Below are 19,370 nucleotides of genomic sequence, written 5' to 3'. Positions count from 1 at the left end.
ACTCTTTAATGTAAATCAACATTATGTTGGCTGGCCGAGGTGGCTCAGGCTTATAATTACGGCACTTTGGGAGGCCAACACAGGAGGATTACTTGAGGCTAGCAGTTTGAGACCAACCTAGGCAGCATAGCAAGATGCTATCTCTATAAAAAATTAAAACAATTAGCCAGGTGTGGTGGTGTGTGCCTGTAGTCCCAGCTACTCAGGAAGCTGAGGCGAGAGAATCGCTTGTGCCCATGAGTTTGAGGCTGCAGTGAGCTATGATGGTGCCACTGTCCTCCAGCCTGGGCAACAAAGTGAGACTCTGTTTCTAAAAAATAAATAAGTAAATTAATTTAAAAAGTAAATAAATATTATGTTATGGATTTCTTCAGATGGGCAAAACAATTGTAAACCATTCGGCAAATCACAAGTTGGAAAAATTGTGTCAGTGCTTTCACCGGAAATTAAATATGTCACTCAAAAGTGACAAGTGTGCTTCAGAATTGTCAAGTGTTTCTGTTCTGCTCCCTAGGAAAGTTTAGGCACACACATTTCTCCATAGCCATCAGTATGCAGTACTAGGAGTCCCTCTACTTCTTCATGCACAGGCTTTTTTAGTTTCTTCTACTGGCTGCATGCTAATGAAGAAGGCATACAGTCGCATTTGCCAGTGGCAAATCCCAGGATATATCTACCAGCATCTAGATAGGAAGAGTTAACCTGTATTGTGTTAGGCGCCCTTTAATTAAGGAAACACTACTGAAACCTTGTCAAAAGATATTCCTTTGAGTTACAGCAAGTAAGTTGTGATGCCTTGAAATGTGTGTACAGTGTATAATTTGCTGAGATAAATTACTAGTTCGCTTTGCATTTGATCATCAATCATTGGTTATCATACAAAAATACCACTGTTATCACAGAATCCTTTAGGCTATTAATTTAATTATAAGAATAATAATACATACAGTCATGGGTAGTAAATTGTAAGTAATTTATTAAATTTTTTGAAAGATTTGACAAAGTTACTTTTGATAGTAACAGAATATTTCTTGGTGATTCAGAAATAAGCTTCCAATGAAATATGCTTTCGATGTGACACAGTGTTTACAGGAAACATTGTATTTTATCTTATTGCAAAATTGCTTGCTCAAGGTATTACATGTTTCATATGCAGATTTGTTCTGTGTCCTCATAATTAGCTGCGTATTTCCATTACTCCTTCTCGTCCTATCACCACAAAAAAAGTCTGGAAATTCTTGATAGTAGAAAATTAAAATAATACCTGTTTTATGTTCTATTTTCCTTCTCTTATATTTTTTTATACCTGTTCTCTTACACTTTTGAGTCTTTCTTTGATAGTAGAGTCCAGGATAACTTTTGTATAGGTGTAAAGGTATTTTGGTTTTAACTTTAATTAAAGCTGAGTGAAATGCACAAATAGTAATGTAGCTTAGAAATGAAACATGACTTCAAAAGCAGTAAAACCTATGTATTTTTACTGAAGTCCTGCAGGATATTTTTTATTTGATTTTTACAAAGCCAGTGAAACTTGCAAAATATTAGGTATTCATTGGGCACCTAATAGGTTTGTCAGGCAGTGTGCAGGCAATGCACTTATAAGAATGCAATGAAAAACAGAACTCATTCCCTTTTAGGATATTTCTTCCAACATTTGAGACATTTGCAAAATACAAGGTTATTATTAGAATAAAGGGTATTATTTTAAGAAGAAAAGCTCTGAATAAGGAAGATCATAATGTACCTGCAATAAGTTGATATACTTGAGTTATTGATGGGGTGGCAGCTAACAAAAGAAATAATGGAAAATCATTGGAAAAGATTAGTTCAGTGGTCAAAATCAAATAGAGTATGACTCAAAAGAAAGAAAAACTGAATGATATGTTTCACTATGGTTTAAATTTCCAAACAATAATACCTCATATGATTTTCAGATGAGCCAAAGAAAGAAGTAGCGATATTATCTGTGGTTATATAAAAGGATGAAAAGAGACTAGTGTAGATTGGAAAGCCTCTCCTGCCTAGCATCAGGCTAGGTATATATGTGAGTCTATCTAGGCGGGGAATTAAAGAAATTCATGAGTGACTTACGGTCATTATTTTATAATTTGAAACTCAATTTAAGACCAATCTAAAGCTATCTTAGCATATGAACAGAAAATCATAGCACATTTTTCCTACCAGTCAGCTAGTAGGTGAACTTTTTACCATTTTTTTAACCACTTTCAGATGCTCAAACTTTAGGTTCCGTGTGTAAGTTTACATCTTCTTCCTAGGCACATAAAATAAAGATGTTTATGCCTAAATTTTTCTGCCCGTATGTTGCATATATAGCATCCATTTATATAAACAAATTTGTATTTTGAAGAAACACACATTGTGAGTTCAATTTAGGTGTGAATGAATACAAAATATTTCAAATATCGTATCTCATTGAATGATCTGAACCAAATTTTTCTGGACATAGTTTACTCCCATCTCTCAACTTGTTAAACGATGTCAATCAATTTTAGGTTTTATGAATCTTCCTGAATTTCTTTCATGAATTGTTTAAATAATACATTGTACCAGTGCCTCTTATAAGGTGGGACTGAACTTGAGACTACTTGAAAACAAAGTGATGCTATTTGATATTGTTAACTGAAGAACATGACCTATAGTTAAACATCGTGTCACAAAGGATGAGAATGCCTACTTTAAAGAGAAGATATAATTAAAAAAAAGAAAATAAATCAGAATATTAGATCTGTAAGAAACTTTAGCCTTAACTTTGTTTAGTCCTTTAGCTTCACACAGACTAGTTGATGCCTACTCCAGACCATTTTCCAATGTTTCTTTCATCTTATCTTCTCCATGGGAGCCAGATACATCAAAGAAAATTTTCTGTTATAATGAAAAAAAAACCCAACTATATATCAATTTACCAAATGTGATGGGTGGATTAGTGCACCTGAGATGAGTACATGGTCAACGAGACAGAAATTAGGACGTTTTTCAGCATCAAGAGCCCTAAAATGATTACTTCTATGGAAACAGAATTGATAAGTTTCTGTGTCAAGATCAAATCCCTCCTCAAAGATCTTGTATTGGTAAGTTCAATAATTGCAATAACGAGAACTTTGGTTTTCCAATAGTATTCTTTTTTAAATTTTATTTTTAAAGGTTTATGATATTGAAGAAGATTGCATTAGATAAGTTGTATATAATGAGCCTAAGATACGAAACAGATGAGATTTTAGCCTTTGATGGTAGGTACACTATTTGTGAGTGTTTATGTCTGCATATGTGTGTATCATCTACGGATAGTGACATTATTGTAATATCATTAGATTACTTAGACTGTGGAATAGTTCTGAAACATTTTTCTGGATAGAAATTCAAATTTACTTGGCTATATGATGCTATCCTTAGGTATTTATACTAGTTCTTATATTTGCATAAAGGACCATCTTGATTTTTCTTAAGCATTTTGCTTTAAAATTTTCTTTTTCTTTTCATAGCCATCACTATTGGTTTGACAATTATTTTTGCAGGTTGTATAATATGAGGCTTGAAATAATACAATACTCCTAACCTGAGTTTTATAAATTATGAAAATGTTTACATGTCTTTGCTGCCTGAAACACCCCAAGTTCCATAAAATATGAGCTACTTATATTTCTTTTTGTCAAATCATATTTGTGTTCTTAGCTAAAACTGCCTACTTATCAATTAATCTTTACCTATCTGTAGCAAGCAGATATTTCCCCAAGAAGATTTCATCTTTGCATATTTTATGTTCTAGCCAACACCTATCCTCCATTTGACATCCCACTAACCTCGGGTTCCCTATCACATATGGTGAATGAATTAATTTTTATTTTAATAGAAACACTAGCTTTTTTATGTTTGTGGAAAAGGGTTTTGTTAACCAACCAACCACATTACAAGTTCTGAGGATCTCCAGATGTATTAGTTTCCTTCTCATTCTAAAGTACGGTAGAAGATTTTTCTCTTTTCCTTGGGTGTACAGGTTTCCTGGAAGTATCATGAAGAGGTATATCTAGACTGAATAAGTCAGAAAAGAACTAAGCACTCAGGTATGCCTCTTGCAAGACAATGAGCTAAAAGAATCAGGCTGCTGATCAAATGAAGCTAGTCTGCGCTCCAAAAGTGGTTGGTGCTCAAGAGGTTGGCTAGTCCTTTGGCATGGGCTCAGCTCCCTTTTGATTCCAAAGTACATCAGCAAGGACCCTCATGAGATCCATTGCTATTTTGTGGTAAAGTTTGGATTGTATGACACAAGACACAGTAAGCATCTTTTTCCTTTAAATAATCAAAGAGTTTTATCACTGGAAGTTTTATATCTCTTCCCTAGATGACCAAGAGAGCTTAAACCTCAAATACTTGTAACATTGGAAAGAGTGAGAAAGAAAAGAAATCCCACTCAAAGAATCTGAAGATATACATTCCTCTCTTCTCAGAGACCAGCTCTCTTTCTGTCCGAATTTAAATTTGTGCATTCTTTAACAATTTTCTTTAATTTAAAAGCTAGAATACAACTCTGATCCCCCACTAGTAAGCTGAATATAATTTTTTGAGCCTCTGCTCTGTCAGTCTTGCTTATAAAGTTCTATTACTTGAATTAGGAATCTTATTGGTGTTTCTCTCATTAGTACTCCTGGTAGAATAAAGATAATCTTTGTTTTTATGACTGAATGACCCAGAATTTATGTCACATTTTTCTAATAGCCCCAGTTAAGCTATTGCTTTCCGATGCATAAAATATTGTTTGTTTTATAGTAACTGTATTTTACTCTATGCTTTTAAAAACATAATTCATGAAAAATTATGCTATTCTCAATTCTAGGTAAACTTATCTCCCCACTTTTTGACTTCCTCACATGCAAACACAGGAATATGGATGCATTTATATTCTGTCTGTACTGACCTCAAGGTCATAAATAAGGAGTTGCCCTTCATCTGGTAACAAAAGGTATAAAATGCCCCTTGAGGGCTGAGTTTGCAAAACTGATCTTAAAAGGTGATATTAATGCCATCAAAAGAAAAACACTTTCTTATGATAGAAGGATCAGAGTGCAAAATATGTCATCAAATGAAATTGGACACTTGAGGGCTCTTCATAGCTCATAATTATTGATTGGAATAGCAAACTGAGTAATTTGTAGGCCAGTAGCTTGTGACACATTATATTGAAGAACCATATGTGAAAGTGTGTGAAATTAACAGGAGTGTTGTTACACCTTCTGCATTTTAGATGAGAAACACATGCAGTTTTGAAATTTCTGCTATTTCAAAAACCCTAAGAGCATCTGTTAGAGATTGCATGATCTAATCTCTAACACAGCACAAGTAGTCAGTTTTTCAGCATGTCATACCATTACTAAGTAAAGAGCCAGAAAATGAGCAAGCAGGTCACTTTTCACCTCATTAGCACAGCAGGAGGGGGCTCTGGAAAACAAGATGCCAGCAGAAGCCATGGGGCTTGCTAGTATCTCTTTTGAATAACAGAGAAAGGGCCCAGCTGTGTTCTCCCTCTAACTCTGCACTGCTGTTCTTTCCTGTGCAATCTCTTCCCTTTTTTTTCTGACCATTCATCAGTTTGACCCCTATAGTGTTTATAAACTACCATGAAGTCCTAGTTGTGGAGTATATACTTTTTCCCTCTTTTTCTTCATAGTAAATCTTGGTGCAAACACAATTATATTCAATACGATATGATGGATACATAATCTTCAGTGTCCTTGGCCACACCAGGACTCAGGGTCATTTGGACACATACATGGAGAAGATAGTGGGATTATAGATGTCCTTTCATTCTCTGAGCTGCTTCTTGCATAGGTAAAATTATCAAATAAAAGTTGAACTTTATTTTCTATTTCCCTTATCTTGACTTTTCTTTGTCAACCTTATTGTTACAATGGTGACTCCTTTATCAGTCTTGATTCCTGGGTGGCTACAAAAGTGAGATTCCTCCTGTTGACACACAATGGACAAACAATACAACAAAAAAAAGCTTTTTTATTTTAAGCCACTAATATGCGGATCACATGTTATACAGATCAGATATAGCTGATCTGAGTAATAAAAAAGCTAAAATTTAGACCAGGTGTGATGGCTCATGCTTGCAATCTCAGCATTACAAACATGCTGAAAGGTCCAGGCAGGAAGGTCATTTGAGGTCAGGGGGTTGAGACCAGACTGGGCAACATGGTGGGACCTTGTCTCTACCAAAAATTTAAAAATTAGCTGGGTGTGGTAGTGCATGCCTATAGTTCCAGCTACTTGGGAGGCTGAGTTGGGAGGATTACTTGAGCCCAAGAGGTCAAGGCTACATACAGTGATCTATTATCACACAATTGCACTCCAACCTGGGTGACAGAATAAGATTGTGTCAAAAAAGGGGGAAAAAAGCTAATATTTATTAGGCAAGAGCTTATGCTAGACACTGTGGTAAATGTTTTATAATCAATATCTCAATCCTCATAGCAACCGTGTATGAAAGATAATATCTTCGGCCAGGCATGTTGGCTCACACCTGTAATACCAGCACTTTGGGAGGCTGAGGCAGGTGGATCATGAAGTCAGGAGATCAAGACTATCCTGGCCAACATGGTGAAACCACCGTCTCTACTAAAATACAAAAAATTAGCCAAGTATAGTGATGCCTGCCTGTAGTCTGAGCTACTCAGAAGGCTGAGGCTGGGGAATAGCTTGAACCTGGGAGGTGGAGGTTGCAGTGAGCCGAGATCATGCTGCTGCACTCCAGCCTGGCAACAGAGCAAGACTCTGTCAGAAAGAAAGAAAAGAAAGAGAGAAGGAAGGAAGGAAGGAAGGAAGGAAGAGAGAGAGAGAGAGAGAGAGAGAGAGAGAGAGAGAGAGAGAGAGAGAGGAAAGAAAAAGAGAGAAGAAAAAAAAGAAAAAGAAGGAAGGAAGGAAAAGAAAGAAAGGAAAGAAAGAAAGAAAAAGAAAGAGAAAGGAAGGAAGGAAGGAAGGAAGGAAGGAAGGAAGGAAGGAAAGGAAAGAAAGGAAAGAAAGAGAGAAAGATCCTCATGCGGGAGTCAGTCCTGCAGACCCTGACCAAATGAGAGATGAATGACATATACTGAAACAGATACCTTGCCTGTCAGTCTGGCTGAGGGTCCGGGCCACTCACAGACACCAAGGAGGATGCTGTTAATAGTTGCAGCCCATTAGCCAGCAAAACTCGCATTTATTCAGTATAGATTAAATGACAAAGGCCTTGAGTAAACACCACTAGAGGGTAATTGATATTGCCGACCTCCCAAGTAGAGAGCAATTATACTCTTGGTAGTTGATCAAATTATACTCCTGGTAGTTGATCAAAGGTTGGTCTTAGGACCACATGCGTAAACAAGCTATTTAGATAAACTACTCTACATTCGTATGTATCTATGCTGTAAGATTTTAAGAGAATCCAGCTACCTTCAGTCAAACACTTTATGCAAACCCCCAGGCCTTCCAAGAGGGTTTGGGTTATTTCCTATAATTTTACAATTTCTCCCACCACCCTGACTGAACCCCCACATTCTCAGTCCCATTTTCAAGTGAAAAAGTAGGATTTATAGGCATTTGTATTAGTCTTTTACACACTGCTGATAAAGATATATGAGACTGGGCAATTTACAAAAGAAAGAGGTTTAATTGGACTTACTGTTCCACATGGCTGGGGAAACCTCACAATCATGGTGGAAGGCAAGGAGGAGCAAGTCATGTCTTACTCGAATGGCAGCAGGCAAAGAGAGCATCAGGAAGATGCAAAAGTGGAAACCCCTGATCAAACCATCAGATCTCATGAGATTTATTCATTTTAATAAGAACAGTATGGGGGAAATTGCCCCCCATGATTGAATTATTTCCCAACAGGTCCCTCCAAAAACATATGGGAATTATGGGAATACAATTCAAGATGAGATTTGGGTGGGGACACAGAGCCTAACCATATCATTTTGTCCTTTGCCACTGCCAAATCTCATATCCTCACATTTCAAAACCAATCATGCCTTCCCAACATTACCCCAAAGTTTATTTATTTATTTATTTATTTATTTATTTATTCTTTTTTGGATAGAGTCTCACTCTTGTTGCCCAGGCTAGAGTGCAATGGCGCGATCTCGGCTCACCGCAACCTCTGCCTCCCTGGTTCAAGTGATTCTTCTGCCTCAGCCTCCAGAGTAGCTGTGATTACAGGCATACACCACCACACCTGGCTAATTTTTGTATTTTTACTAGAGACGGGGTTTCTCCATTTTGGTCAGGCTGGTCTCAACCTCCCAACCTCAGATGATCTGCCGGACTAGGCTTCCAAAAGTGCTGGAATTACAGGTGTGAGCTACTGTATCCGGTCCTAGTCCCCCAAAGTTTTAACTCATTTTGGCATTAACCCAAATGTCTATGGTCCAAAGTCTCAACTGAGACAAGGCAAGTCCCTTCCTCCTATGAGCTCATGACATCAAAAGCAAGCTAGTCATTTCCTAGATACAATGGGGATAGAGATATTGGGTAAATACAACTGTTCCAAATGGGAGAAATTGGCTAAAATGAAAGTGCTACAGGGCCCATGCAAGTCTGGAATCCAGTTGGGCAGTCAAATCTTTTTTTTTTTTTTTTTTTTTTTTTGAGACGGAGTCTTGCTCTGTAGCCTGGGCTGGACTGCGGTGGCCAGATCTCAGCTCACTGCAAGCTCCGCCTCCCAGGTTTACGACATTCTCCTGCCTCAGCCTCCCGAGTAGCTGGGACTACAGGCGCCCGCCACCTCGCCCGGCTAGTTTTTTGTATTTTTAGTAGAGACGGGGTTCCACCGTGTTAGCCAGGATGGTCTCAATCTCCTGACCTCGTGATCCACCCATCTCGACCTCCCAAAGTGCTGGGATTACAGGCTTGAGCCACCGTGCCCGGCCCGGGCAGTCAAATCTTAAAGTTCCAGAATGATTTCCTTTGACTCCATGTCTCACTTCCAGGTCAGACTGATGCAAGAGTGGGTTCCCATGGTCTTGGGCAGCTCTGCCCCTGTGGCTTTGCAGGGTACAGCCTCCCTCCCAGTTGCTTTTATGGGATTGCATTGAGTGTCTGTGGCTTTTCCAGGCACAGAGTGAAAGCTGTAGGTGCATTTACCATCCTGCGTTCTTGACCATGATGGCCCTCTTCTCACAGCTGCACTAGGCAGTGCCCCAGTAGGGACTCTGTTTGGGGACTCTGACCCCACATTTCCCTTCTGCACTGCCTTAGCAGAAGTCCTCCATGAGAGCCCAGCCCCTGCAGCAAACTTCTGCCTGGGCATTCAGGTGTTTCCATACATCTGAAATCTAGGCAGAGGTTCCCAAAACCCAGTTCTTGACTTCTTGTACCCATAAGCTCAACACCACGTGGAAGCTGCCAAGGTTTGGGGTTTGTACCATTTGAAACCATGGCCTGAGCTCTATGTTGGCCCCTTTCAGTCATGGCTGGAGGGGCTGGGACACAAGGCACCAAGTCCCTAGACTGCACACAGCTTAGGGACCATGGGCCCAGCCCAGAAAACCACTTTTTCCTCCTAGGCCTCTGGGCCTGTGATGGGAGGGGCTGTGGTGAAGACCTTTGACATGCCTTGGAGACATTTTCCCCATTGTCTTGGGGATTAACATTTGACTCCTTGCTACTTATGCCAATTTCTGCAGCCAGCTGAAATTTCTCCTCAGAAAATGGATTTCTCTTTTCTTTTGCATTGTCAGTCTGCAAATTTTTCAGATTTTTATGGTCTTTTTCCCTTTTATAACTGAATGCTTTTGACAACACAAAAGTTACTTCTTGAATGTTTTGCTGCTTAGAAATTTATTCTGCCAGATACCCTAAATCATCTCTCTCAAGTTCAAAGTTCCACAAGTCTCTAGGGCAGGGACCAAACTCTGTCAGTCTCTCTGCTAAAACATAAGAAGAGTCACCTTTGCTAAAGTTCACAACAAGTTTTTCATCTTCATCTGAGACCACTTCAGCCTGGACCTTATTGTCCATATCACTATCAGCATTTTGGGCAAAGCCATTCAACAAATCTCTAGGAAATTCCAAACTTTCCCACATTTTCCGGTCTTATTCTGAGCCTTCCACACTGTTCCAACCTCTCCCTGTTACACAGGTCCAAAGTCACTTCTACATTTTCGGGTATCTTTTCAGAACACCCCACTCCTGGTACCAATTTACTCTATTAGATTGTTTTCATGCTGCTGATAAAGACATACCTGAGACTGGGCAATCTGCAAAAAAAAGAAAAAAAAAGAGGTGTAATTGGACTTACAGTTCCATATGACTGGGGAGACCTCATGATCATGGCAGAAGGCAAGGAGCAAGTCCCATCTTACATGGATGTCAGCAGGGAAAGTGAATATTTAATATTTTCACATCTTGTACATCATTTCAGAATTCCTTTGCTTTACCTCTTCTTTCAGCCACTGCTGCAGTGACCAGTTCCAAAAGGCTGTTGTTGGGCTTAACAAAGGTGAAGTCACACCATTTCTTGGTAAGCATACCTCTAATATCTTGCTCTTAGCTCTTCTCTGCATGACAATATGAAACAACCACAGCTCTACGTTTGTACAAGCATAACTCAGGACCATGTAACCAGAACATGAACCAATAAAATCTGAAGGACTGTGCATCTATTCTTAATCCATGGGTGTCAGGAGACAATGGGAAATGTGCTCTCCCCATTTCCTCCTGATACAGACAGCTCTAACATTTTATAAAATTTTTTAGAAGATCTTGAAGTCAGTATCCAACTTGCTAAGACATTCTTGCACTGGCTTTCCTTCCTTTTCTTTTATTCCACTTGTCCTGAATGCCTGCTCCCTTGCGTCAGACAATTAAGCAAACCACTGGGATACAAACCTTTGTCTCAGGCTCTACGTAGCTGGAACCAGGAATGTAACACTAAGCAACCAGCCTAAGGACACACAGTTTCTGTGGCAGATCTAGAATCAAGGAAGAGTAGGGGCAGAAAAATTGCCCCTAACCACTATTAAGCACAGCCTTAATATTTGTTGTTATAATTTGTATTCTTTTTTGTACCATGAAAGGTCTTTACGCAACTGGATCCTCTTTGGCACCTTTTATTTCTCTCATATAATGACAACTCTTTGTGTGTGTATGTGTTCTGATTAGCATGTGTCATAGTTTCTGATTTGTTTTTGCATCTGATTTTGAGTAAACACATTTCATTTCTTTATAAAAAGTCTACCATGTAATGACTTTTGAAAAAAAATACAGATTAATTTACAATTTTGGCTTTTAATTTAAATTTTTAAAGTGACCTATATATAGTCATGTGTCACTTAACATCAGAGATATATTCTGAGAAATATTTTACTAGGTAATGTTGTTGTGAATATTACAGTGTATTTACACAAACCTAGATTGTATAGCCTATTACAAAGGCAGGTTATATGGCATAGCCTTTTGCTGGTAGACACCAATCTGTACAGCATGTTACCAAACTGAATATTGCAGGCAATGGTAACACAATGGTAAGTATTTGTGTACCTAAACCTACCTAAACATAGAAAAGGTACAGTAAAAATACAGTGAGGCTAGTCCCATCATAATCTTATGGGATTGACTTCATATATGCAGTTAATCATTGACTAAACTGTCATTAAACAGCATATTACAGTAGTAGTATATTATGCATATGATTTTCTAAAGGCTTCCTATCTTAAGGCTTTTAAACATAATTTCTTATAATGCTCTTATCTATAGAGACTAATATATTATCATATCCTTAAAGCAAGAGTGAAAATTATTGCACCATCCACATGTTTTAGAGCAAGAGAGGCTTGTAAATAATTTAAAATTTTGCAATAGGCACATTAAAGGAGTAAAATAAAAGTCATAATTGATTTATAATATGTTTTATTTAATCCAATATATACATCATAAGTAGTATATTTTAAAAATGTAATCAATATAAATAATTATTGATGAGATATTTTACTTTTGTTTTATACTAAGTCTGTGAAATTAAGGATATTGTACTTACTTGTACTTACACCATATCCAAATTTGTTCTAGCCACTTATGCAAGTGTCCAATAGCCACATGTGGACAGCGACTCCCATATGGGACAGTGCAGTAACCCCTACAGCTTACTATTTTTGCTTGAAACTTAATATTTCTTTCAGACATAGTTTATTTTATCTGTTATATCAGGGGCTTTTTCTTCTATAGCTCTCCAAATATGTTTAATAAATTGAAGAAATATTTTCAGGTCAATAGTTGTTTATTTCTTTCGATTCATTTATTAAAAACTGCCTAATAAAAACCTACATTTTACTTTTTGCCAAATGTGTCTGTTATTAGACCATTGTACCATTTCAGAACCAAGTTGCAAGTCAAGTCAGGGTTCAGTTTTAGGATGATCTATTTAAAACATATTCAAGAATTATACTCTGTTTATGAGTTGAAATCATCTAGACTATTTACTGCCCTGAGCCATAGCTTACTAAGGCAACCTAATGTCTTGGAATAGGTGATAACACAGCTACTAAAATGCTTGCTTTAAACACAAGGAGTAGTTCAATTTGAGGAAGTACTTTAATGTTCAAATCGTCTTTTCAACTTTGCAGCTTACTCATCTGTAAAATGTGGTCCCTGAGTACCTACCTCATAGCAATGTTGTAATTAATTAGCTAATACAGAGAGCCCCTTAGAACTGTGCTTGGTTCCTAAATAATCCTTCAATAATGTTAGCTATGATTATTATTACAATTACCATTTTATCAGAGTGTATTTTCTTGAAATCATAACTTCTATAGAAAACTGTTTTGAGTAGTTACAGGCATAATTTGTGCATATAAACATTATGTAAAGAAGCTCATGGTAAATACACATACACTTATATATAAATCATATTTTTTCTGTATCGAAAATATAATGTAAAAACTATGAAATAATCAGAAATAACTAATTTACAATTTTCTGTCTTCTACCACTTGCCAGTAAAGAAAAACATTTCCAACGTTCTAATAACGGTTTAATTTTTAGTTTAATACATTATTATTTTCTCATGAAACCTGTATATATTTGGATAATTTTAACTTCGTACCCACCTCTGGCAAATTTGCTGGAGAATACTTAAATTTTGGCAACTTTTCAGAAAACGATTCATGGCTGAGGATTGAGTTGATGTTATAATGGAACATATAGGTTAGATAAATAGGTCACGTGTGATTTTATGTGTTCATAAATATCAGTGTGTCTTTTAAGGTAGTGGTGAATGGAGGGCAACGAGAGTGGTATAACTGCCATCTGTATGAGCTATAGATTATCAGCACGCACAAGAAAAGTAGTAAATTTTCTTAAAAGGCAGTAAAGACCTAGACCTTGACATATTATTTGATAGAATAGTTCAGCAATTTGTTGGCCCCACATTTTTTACTATTTCTGATTGCATAGTTGGTAGGTAGGATAAAAGTTGGCAAGTTGAGAAAATGGAGCTTTTACAGTTTGTAGGAAAGAGGATTTAATGCCACTACAAGTAAATGGATAGTTTCTCATATGCAGGTACGACAAACAAAGCAATCATTCTGACAGTGGGAGGAAGGTAGCTTAAGCTGGGAAGTTATTCACAGCATCCATTATTCAGTATTTTTGGAGATGGATTATTTTGTCCAAATTAGTACTTACTCTTGTAATTTTTTTTCAGATGCTGTTACAAACTTCCCTTAGAATCCACCCATTTGTGAAACATCACATTAATAAGAGCAGTATCCTTGGAGTTTGGAGAGTCCACTAAGGATGCACACTGACTTCCCACACAATTTTTTATGTTAGGAAGGTCTAAAGTAGGATATTTCTTCAGTCTTAACATTTCTGCTGGGGTAGTACAGTGGACATGTTCTAATGCCTCTCATTCTACTTACACCCAGCACAGTTGTGTGACAATATTCATTTTTATCTATCTCAGAATAAGAAAGCACTGATTTCTCATAAACACACACTAACAGGAAAGGTAAGAAGATCTGGTATTTAAAAAAAACAACAATAACAAGCAAATCAAGCAAAACTCACTTCCTTCAAGTCAGCTGTTGAGATTAAAAACATCATTTGAGGTGAGACATGGTAGAAAATGTTCAAATGTGTTTATTTTCTAATTTTAACAAGCATGTATAATGAAAATAGTGTAGCTTTTATGTTAATAGGTCAGAAGACACTGTTGCAGAAAGACATATTTTTTCTTTTGTCGATCCACTTAATAGTCAAGATAGAACAATTGTACATGGAATATTTTTATTAGAAGTAAGAGACCTAATTATTGTCATTAACTTAAACTTTCCTGACAGGCTGTCTTACAAAAGTAACTACAACAATTAAAAATCAATCATGTGGCCTGTATACCAGCCTGTTCACCAGTTTATAATCGGTTTGATTCCTGCAGCAGTGCAATGTAATGTGAGGAAATGTTTTTCTACAGAAGATCCAGATGCATGTAGAGCATCAAAAAAGTGTTGTCAGTTTGAACCAGATGTACTAGAGAAAGTCATTTGCAGAGCTGCAAACAGACTGCTATCTAGCTGTCTAACTCCAACTTAGTTTTCATACCAGGGATCTTTACTTAAAATGTTTTTTATTTCACAATGTCACCCTACATTTCTTTTTGTAACCTAACAGATACGGCATAGAACATCAAATTATGTTACACAATGAAGCATAAGTAAAATGACAAAAAAAATTAACGAACATACAAAAACTAATCAATTAGAAATAAAATATTTGCCAACTACTAGGACAAATGAAATTCCCTTATATTATTCACTAAGGACTCTTGAATGCTAGAACATCCATCAAGGAAGGTAAAAAGTACAATGTTTTAGTAGTCATTTAAATGTTTCCATTTTACGGATGGTTTTCTTGTATGTAAACTGGAAAACATAACTGCAATTACTTCACAGTGTCGATGCAATCATTTAGTGTTCTAATGTAAATAAAAGCATACATCAGGGTTGTCTGTTATGAAATAAACATTTGATAAATGCTCAGCATTAATCACAAAGTATACATTATGTATTAATATCAACTAATAATATTAATATCAATTAATAAATATATTAATTAATATATCTTACAATGAGAGCTATGGCTTATTCAAAGATTATTCTTATTTTAATAGATGATCTTCCAGTAAATCCTTGAAAGCAAGCAGGCCATATTGCAAACAAATCAGTTAGCTGGACGACTAGTTCGATGAATTACAGAGAGATTTTTGAAGCCTTAGTTGGACTGAGAGGGCCCTGCAGCTCTTTTGCCAGAGCAGTTTTAAGGCAGCCTCCATGCAGAGCAGCTGTATTTACTGTCAGGGTCTTGTACTCCTGGAATTTCCATTTACTTGCAAATATTAGACATTCCCTTCAGTTCATTCTGTCTTTTAAATTTTTGCATAACTATTTACTTTGACTTGTCCCAGTTTCCTTGCCCCATTTCCTTCTGTTACTACCTTTGCCCATGTATCAGAGTCCCTAATATGTAAGTGCTTTCTTGCAATTTTTTTTGCATATTACAGGCATTGATTCTCTTAGTAAACTTTGTTCCGCCTTTAAAAATCTGAACATCACTTTTCTTGACAGAAAAATGTCGTAAAGGGTTCCTATTGTCTGTCTTTTTTTGTTCTTGCCTTCTTCTTTATCTTTGCTTCACCCTTTCTCTTCTTTCTCTTCCTGCTCTGAAAAAAAAAAAAAAAATCATACCCTTTTATCTTATTTTGTATTATTCACCTCGATCCTCCTGATACTGCCTTCATACTACGTAATGATAGTGTTAGAAATGCTCTTGTATTTCATTTGAATAAAGTCTTCAAAATTGGAGTGATTTTTAGAGCTCCCTTAGTTGCTCTTACAATCTTTTTAATTTGCATATTCTTTTTTTGATAATATTTTTTAGTCATATGCATTAATATTTTTAAATGCTGGAAAATAAAAATACATAATAAGAAAAAAACACCTTCATCTCACCAAAATTAGCTAAACATAATAATTTACTGAATCTCCTTTTATTTGTTTATATATACTATATAAACTTATTTTGTTTTGTAAGTAAAAAAGATTTGTGCTACTTTATAACCTTTTATTATTTTTTCTATATGCTGACATTTTCACATTAATAAATATAATTGTTCTATGTATATTTTAATGGCCATGAGAAGTTCGATTGTATATATGTGCAACAATTTATTTAACCAAGCCTTTACTTTTGCTACTTAGGCTATTTCTAATTTGTCACAATTATAAACAATGCTATGGTAAACATTTTTGTACTTAAGTCTTAAGTGTATCCTTAATTGCAAATCATTAATTCTTTTTTAAAAAATTTCAACCTTTATTTTAGATTGGGGGGGTGCACGTACAGGTTTATTTCTTGGGTATACGACATGATGCTGAGATTTGAGGTATGATTGATCCTATCACCCAGGTACTGAGCATAGCACGCAATAGTTTTTCAACCCCTGCTTCTCTTCCTCCCACCCTCTCCCTCTACTTGTCCCCAGTGTCTGTTATCCTATGGTAGCTAATATTTAGCTCCCACTTATAAGTGGGGGTGTGTGGTATTTGTTTTTCTGTTCCTACATTAATTTGCTTAGGATAATGGCCTCCACCTGCATTCGTGTTGCTGCAAAGGGCATAATTTTATAATTTTATTATCTTTTTATGCCTATGTAGTATTCACAAGGTATATGTTCCACATTTTCTTTATCCAGTCCATTGCTGAGGGAAACCCCGGTTGATTCCATGTCTTTGCTATTGTGAATAGCGCTGCAAACAGACAAGGCATGTGTCTTTTTGGCAGAGCAATTCTTTGGATATATACCCAGTAATGGAATTGATGGGCCAAATGGTAGTTCTCTTTTAAGTTCTCTGAGAAATCTCAACTGCTTTCCACAGTGTCTAAGCTAATTAACATTTCCACCAACAGTATACAAGTGTTCCCCTTTTCCACAGCCTTGCCAGTATCTGTTGTTTTTTGACTTTTTAGTAATAACCATTCTGACTGGTGAGAGATGGTATCTCATCGTGGTTTTGATTTGCATTTCTCTGATGATTAGTGATGTTGAACTCTCTTCATGGTTTTTGGCCACTTACATGTCTTCTTTTTTATTTATTATTTATTATTATTATTATTATTTTTTAGAGACAGGGTCTTCCTGTGTTGCCCAGGCTGTTTAACTCTTGAGCTCAAGTGATCTTCCCACATCAGCCTCCCAAAGTGCTGGTGTTACAGGCATGAGCCACCTCATCCAGGTTATGTTATGTTTTCAAGAAGTGTCTGTTCATGTCTTTTGTCCATATTTAAATAGGATTATTTGTTCTTTCTTTGTTCAATTTTTTAATTTCCTTATCGATTCTGGGTATTAGACCTTTGTTGGATGCATAGTTTGTGAATATTTTCTCCCATTCTCTAGGTTGTCTGTTTACTCTTTTGACAGTTTCTTTTGCCATGCAAAAGCTCTTTAATTTAATTAGGTCCCACGTGTCAATTTTTGTTTTTGTTCCAATTGCTTTTGCGAACTTAGTCATAAATTATTTTCCAAGGCCGATGTCCATAATGGTGTTTCCTAGGTTTTATTCTAGAATTTTTACAGTTGAGGTCTTATATTGAAATATTTAATCCATCTTGGGTTAATTTTTATATGTAGTGAAAGGTTGAAATCCAGTTTTATTCTTCTGCATATGGCTAGCCAGCTATCCCAGTGCCATTTATTAAGGAGTCCTTTCCCCACTGCTTATTTTTGTCAATTTTGTTGAAGATCAGATAGCTGTAGGTGTATGGCTTTATTTCTAGGTTTTTAAATTTTGTTTCATTGGTCTATGTGTCTGTTTTTCTACCACTACCACGCTGTATTGGTTACTATAACCTTATACCATAGTTTGAAGTCAGGCAGTGTGATATGTCTGACTTTGTTCTTTCTGCTCTACTATTGCTTTATTAGGTAGGGCTCTTTTTTGGTTCCATACGATTTTTATAGTAGTGTTTTTTAGTTTGTGGAAAATAGCATTGGTAGTTTTACAGGAATAACATTGAATCCACAGGTTACTTTGAGCAGTATGGCCATTTTAATGACATTGATTCTTCCTATCCATGAGCATGGAATGTTTTTTCATTTGTGTGACCTGTGATTTATTTTAGAAGTGTTTTGTAGTTCTCCTTGTAGAGACCTTTCACCTCCTCATTTAGATGTATTCTTAGGTATTTTAGTTTTTATTTTTTGGCTTTTAAAATGGGATTGTGTTCTTGATTTGGCTCTCAACTTGAATGTTATTGGTGGACAGAAATGTAACTGATTTTTGTACATGAATTTTGTATCCTGAAACTTTACCGAAGTCATTTACCAGGAGACTTTTGGCAGAGTCTTTAGGGTTTTCTAAGTATAAAATCATATCATTGGCAAAGAGACATAGCTTGACATCTTTTCTGTCCCATTGGGAGGCCTTTTATTTCTTTCTCTTGCTTGATTGCTCTGGCTAGAACTTCCTAATTCTTGAAATAAAATTTCCAGGTTTAAGTTGAAGTAAAAAAAAAAAAGTGTATTATTAAGGCTTTAGTTAAGTATTTGCAAAGCTGTCTTCCAGGGAGATTTTATAAGTATAATTTTACTGAACCTCTTTCATAATGGGTATTATAAGTGCCTTAATTTCTGTGTTTTTTAAAAATTAATGGTGAAGTTAAAGTTTTGTGTATTAATTGATTAATTATATTACTTTTTATTTGTTGTATTAATCATTATATTTTAATTAACAATAATTATATATATTTATCAGGTACAATATTATCTGCTAATAAATATATGTATTATAGACTTATGATTAAATCAAGATAATTAACATACACATTACCTCACATACTTTTCATTCTTTTGTATTACAGGCATTTAAAATCTCTTTCAGCAATTTTAAAATATATACAGTATAATTAACTATAGTCAACATGCTGAGAAATAGATCACAAAAATTATTTCTCTTGTTTAAGTGAATCTTTTTACCCTGTGACCACCATCTCCCCAATCCCTGGTAACCACCATGCTACTCTGCACTTCTATGTGATTCACTTGTGTTATTGCAAATGCAGGATTCCATTCATTTTATGGCTGAATAGTATTCCACTGTGTACTCATGCCACATTTTCTTTATTCATTCATACACTGATGGACACTTAGGTTGATTCTACATCTTGGCTATTGTGAATAGCGCTGTGATGAACACGGAAGTGAAGTTCTCTCTTCAATATACTAATTTGAATTCTTTTGTATATGTACCTAGAAGTGGGATTGCTGGATCATAAGGCACTTCTATTTTTACATTTTTTTCCAGAAAGTTTCATACTGTTTTTCACAC

This window comes from Chlorocebus sabaeus, chromosome 22, assembly GCF_047675955.1.
Source record: "Chlorocebus sabaeus isolate Y175 chromosome 22, mChlSab1.0.hap1, whole genome shotgun sequence".
NCBI lineage: Eukaryota > Metazoa > Chordata > Mammalia > Primates > Cercopithecidae > Chlorocebus > Chlorocebus sabaeus.
Note: the sequence above shows the minus strand (reverse complement) of the source record.